The sequence below is a fragment of the Malus domestica genome, chromosome 09 (genome assembly GCF_042453785.1).
Source record: "Malus domestica chromosome 09, GDT2T_hap1".
NCBI classification, from domain to species: domain Eukaryota; kingdom Viridiplantae; phylum Streptophyta; class Magnoliopsida; order Rosales; family Rosaceae; genus Malus; species Malus domestica.
Window position 1 is genome coordinate 31,696,995 of NC_091669.1, and position 5,853 is coordinate 31,702,847.

The following is a 5,853-nucleotide window of genomic DNA, read 5'->3' on the forward strand; positions in this document are numbered from 1 at the left end:
GGTTGCACTTCATGAAGGCAAGAAACCTGTTGGGTGTAGATGGGTGTTCACAGTAAAGCATAAAGCTGATGGTTCAGTGGAAAGGTACAAGGCTAGACTGGTAGCCAAAGGTTATACTCAAACCTATGACATTGATTATCAGGAGACATTTGCTCCGGTAGCAAAGATCAACACTATCAGGGTTCTTATGTCATTGGCAGCAAATCTAGGGTGGCCTCTACGACAGTTTGATGTAAAAAATGCATTTTTACATGGAGACTTGGATGAAGAGGTATACATGGATCTTCCTCCAGGATTCACTACCACTTGCGATATTGGCAAAGTATGCAGGTTAAGAAAGTCCTTGTATGGATTGAAACAATCACCAAGGGCATGGTTTGGCAGGTTCGCTCAATCAATGAGAAGTTATGGGTTCAAGCAAACTCAAGCTGACCATACCTTATTTCTTAAGCATGATAGAGGTAAACTTACAGCCTTAATTGTTTATGTGGATGATATGGTGGTTACAGGTAATGATGTCGAGGAAATTCAAAAACTTCAAAAGTATCTAGCCAAGGAATTTGAAATGAAGGACTTGGGTACTCTGTAATATTTCTTGGGTATTGAAATTGCAAGATCAAAGCATGGCATTTTTCTTTCTCAAAAGAAATATGTTATAGACTTATTAACTGAGACTGGGATGTTAGCTTGTAAACCTGCAGACACACCAATTGAGCAAAACCATAGATTGGGAGACTATCATGATCAAGTTCCGGCTAACAAGGAAAGGTACCAAAGATTAGTTGGGAGGTTGATTTATTTGTCTCATACACGACCTGACATAGCCTATGTTGTAAGTGTAGTGAGTCAATTTATGCACAAGCCAAGTGAAGCCCACATGGATGCTGTACAACGCATTCTCAGGTATTTGAAGTCTGCCCCTGGAAAAGGCTTGATGTTTTCCAATCATGGACATCAAGAAGTTGAAGGGTACACTGATGCAGATTAGGCTGGGTCAGTAACTGATCGCAGATCGACTTCTGGATACTTTACATTTGTTGGAGGAAATCTAGTTACTTGGCGCAGTAAGAAGCAACATGTAGTGGCTAGATCCAGTGCCGAAGCTGAATTTAAAGGTATGGCACATGGTGTGCAAGAATTGTTATGGCTCAGGACTTTGTTGAGAGAATTAGGTTTTAATTCTGCAAAGCCATCAAAACTTTATTGTGATAACAAAGCTGCCATTAGCATTGCTCATAATCCAGTTCAACATGATCGTACTAAACATGTTGAAGTGGATAGGCACTTTATTAAGGAAAGGTTGGTTGATGGTACCATTAACTTGCCTTATGTGAAGAGTGATGACCAGCTAGCAGATATTTTAACAAAGGCAATGTCAAGTAGGATTTTCCATCTTTCACTCAGCAAGTTGGGCATTAGAGATATTTACGCACCGACTTGAGGGGGAGTGTCAACTAAAAGCAGCCATGAGTATTGGATGGCTAGTGAAGTTAGGCTAGTCAACTTTCTTTATGTAAATTAGGCAAGTTAGGTAAGTTAGGCAAGTTAGGCAAAGTTAGGTCTTATGTCTTCTTTCTTTCCCTATATATATGTTCATCTTGTAATGAGAAATAATCATCTAATATATCAAGGAATTAACTCTATTTTGGCATGAATGTTTATGTATGTTTGACATGAGTAATGCTCATGTATAATATGAAGTACTGAGCGTACTTTTGTCACCTAGTTGGTGGCATGAAGGAGAGTACGGGTTGTATATTTCATCACCTGGTTGGTGGCATGAATGGCTAGTTGCCAAATGATATTAGAGTACGGGTTGTACATTTCATCACCTGGTTGGTGGTAATAGCAGCGGGTTGCCGAATAATTTTGGAGTACTGTGCGTACTTTTAATCACTTGGTTAGTGGTAATAGCGGTAGGGTGCCGAATAATTTTTTGTAGTACTGGGCGTACTTTTGATCTCCTGGTTTGTGCTATTTTGGGCTTATGGACCTTCGCTCTCCACACAATATTCCAGCCCATTTATTTTAAGCTTCGCCGTTTTTTTTTTAGCGTTATTACCCTCTGATGGGGTTTATACATATTACCCTCTGATGGGGTTTATACAGATATCTCCGAAAGATACGAAAAATAAATTACATCATTCAAAAATAAGAAGAGTAAACAACATCATTCTGGTGGGGTGTTTATTCCTTACTTTTGCTTTCTCTTTTACTTTCTCTTTTGCTCATGCTTTTCTTGATCTCCCCGTTCCTTCTCTATCCACCTTGATTTGTAAGGTATCTTTTGCCAAACCCACTTGCTTTGGTTGTGCCCATCCATTATCTCTGTCTCTGTCTTTTCCTTTTTCTATTTGCTTTTCTGTTCCCCACTGCTTTTCTGTTCTTCTTTTTTTCACTACACTGCAGGTTTATAGCATGGGTGAGTGCATGGTTGGAGTTCGTGGAGGAACCGTTGGTGGTGCCCGTGCCACTGCTAGTGGATGATTGCTTTTGCCTGTTTTTTTATGATGGTGTCTATTTCTTTTTCTCTTTTTGCTTTTGCTTTCTCTGTTCATTGCACGTTTCTCTTTGTCTCTCCACCTCTTCTACTTTGTTGTATGATGATGTGTAGTGATCAGGAAAGTTCTCTCACCCTCCCAAGCTTTCATTGTGCCATTCTCAAACTCAAAATCTAAGCCTCGTCCCCTCTATGTAGTGCTTGCCCATCCCATCCCTACATGGGCTTCAACAGCATTCTGAAGAACATTCTGCTCAGCCACTGGTTTCATAAGATTAAATGTGGGCGAAGGCGGAGCAAATGAGGGTGCCTCTGTCTGAAAACTGACCCAATGACCAGAGTCCACAGTGGAAGCATCAGACTTATCACATTCTGGTATTGTGGCAGGTGTAAGATGGTGTCGACGTAGACTTGAAGTCGAGGATGTTCATGAGACTCGTAGTCCAAGGTTTGGGCTACGTCCGCACTGATTGTATTTATTTGAGGGAGAAAGAGAGCTCTGAGAGTGAGAGCGTTGAGAGGGGGTGAGAGGAGCCTTAGGAATTGGCCTCCCCCAATTGTGAGGGTGAGGGGTCCTTTTATAGAATAAGAACTCCTCACTTATTACATATTTGCCCATTTCCTTATCACATAATTACATTTAAGTCCCCTGAGTATTTATACGAGGTCTAAATACGAGGCCCTAAATATGGTATAAACAAAGTATATACAAACAAGTTTGACGGTTGAATCCTTGAAATTAGTTTCGTAGAATGTGTTTCCCATTAAGTTCAATAGTATATATATTTACTAGGGTAAAAGACTGTTTACTACCCTCATGTTTTGTGGTTTTCAACATTTAGTACATCAAATTTTTTTCATCCCAGAGTCATACCTAAAGTGTAAATTTTGGGACAGTCTCATACATCCGTTAGTCAAACTGTTAAGTCTCCAGTTAAGTGCTGACGTGGCGCCCATGTGGACAATGACTGGTCGCCACGTGTCATTAGAGGGTCCATGTGGAAATTAAAAAAAAAAAAAAATTGGTGGTCTTCAACCTCCGACCCTTCCTCCCTTATCCCTCCATTCTTTCCTCTGCACCAACCCACCAAACCATTCCCCCTCCATCTTCAATTCCACCTATCCACCCACCCATTAATTCCAAGGACAATCGCCTATAGACAGATTCAGAGAGGGAGAGAGAGGGAAGACCACTACCCAATAAACAAGCTCGGGAAATGGACACTAGAGCGGCGGGAGTGGGTCTCATGCGTGCCTGGCGGTGGCCTTAATCTACATCTTATGCGTGTACCTGGTCCAAGGCTTCTACGTGGTGTTGTATGCCTTGGGGATCTACATTCGCAACCTCCTTATCGGGTTTCTCTCTCCTCAGGTCGACCCAGAGATCCACAACCTCTCCTACTCCGACGACCCCTCCCTCCCAACCCGCGGATCCAATGAGTTCCCCCCTTCGTCTGCCGCCTTCCCAATTTCAAGTTCTGGTAATTTCCCCATCTCACTGTGTAAAGTTGTCGCCTTTGCGTTTAATTCGTGATTGCCCTGTTTGTGTTTGTCGAAATGCATTCAAGTTCTGTGAATCTTTCTCTGGGCGATTGTCCTTGGAATTAATGGGTGGGTGGTGGGTGGATGGGTGGAATTGAAGATGGAGGGGGAAGGGTTTGGTGGGTTGGTGCAGAGGAAAGAATATAGGGATATGGGAGGAAGGGCAAGAGGTAGAAGACAACCATTGTTTTTTTTTTTTTTTTTGGTTTACAAATTTTTTTTTAATTTTTAATTTCCACGTGGACCCTTTAATGACACGTGGTGCCCAGTCATTGTCCACATGGGTGCCACGTCAACACTTAACAGAAGACTTAACAGGTTGACTAACGGATGTATGAGACTGTCCCAAAATTAACACTTTAGGTATGACTCTGAGACGAAAAAAAACTTCATGTATCAAATGTTGAAAACCACAAAACTTGAGGGTAGTAAATAGAGATTTACCCTATTTACTAAGTAGATTTTAATTTATTTATTTTGTACTTATAACACTTAAGAAATTGAATAATATATATGTAAAAAAATTATTGTGGGTTTTTGTTAGAAAAATATATTATTGTGGGGTTTATGTAAAAAAAATTGAATTTGAAAGAAGTAGTCACACTTTGTTAGAAAAATATGTTATTGTGGGGTTTAATGTGGGTGTCGCGCAAATGCGCGACGTCAAATTGTATACCTATGTCGCTCCAGTTGTGATAATTTTGGCGGTGCAATAGTGAAAAATAGGCGCTTTTTTTTTTTCAATTTTCCAAGTTTGGACCCCAACTCTTTCTTTCCTGTAGACCTCTCTTCCCTCTCACTCATCTCTCCCTCTCTTTTTCCCGTAGACCTTTCTCTTCCCTCTCGGTCATACCTCCAGAATCATCTTCCCTTCCTTTTTCCAACCCTCAAGTTAGTTTCTCCAAATTCGTAGCCGAATTTTCTCAACTTCAGATCTAAGAAACGGTGATTGTGGGTATTCCGGGCAATTTCCGACGAAGTCTGCCGGAATTGGACCTCAACCAAGAGGTAAAAATGATCCTCTCTTCGTGGCTGTTCCCTAGTGTAAGAGATTTCTCAAAATAAAAAATTTCAGTTTTTGGATCGATTCTAGATTTAGAATTTTAATTCCATTTTCTGTATGCATGTCAAAGATTAGAGACGAGGAAGGTGAATCAAGGTTGTTTCCAACCTGGGCTGAGAAGAATGGAAGCCTTGGAAGGTGCCCGCCTCGTCGGGGGTTGTGGCCACAACTGCCTTAATCAATGTTGCATTCCAGGTATTTGTGTAAATGTCATCCACTTTGAATTTGAATTTTTGTGCTTTATCTTTTACGTACTTGAATTGGTGGTTTGCAAAACAAACCTCCCCATGTGATATGTGTAGAATTATCAGAGAGGCGGGCCATACGGCCCACTTCCAATAACACTGATATTGTTCCTAACTTGATAATTACCACCTGCACAATTCGTCAGGTGTGAGGTTTTATCACAAAAGACCTCGGTATTAGTTAAAGTGGGGTTAGGATATTTAAACAATTACTTTTCTTTTTGTATGGCTGATGTGGGATTCAATACACCCCCTCACGTGAGACCCAATTAGTGGTCACACGTGGGAGATCCACACATCGGCAACCACGTGGAGCCAAGGGGACTCACCCTACACGCGAGGCCAAAGGACCCACCATCATCGTGCGGGGCCAAGGGGACCCACCCATCATGTGGTTGTATAGTATGGGCCCGCTCCCTGACTCTGATACCATGTAGAATTATCAGAGAAACGTGTCATACGGCCCACTTCCAACAACACCGATATTGTCCCAAACTTGGTAA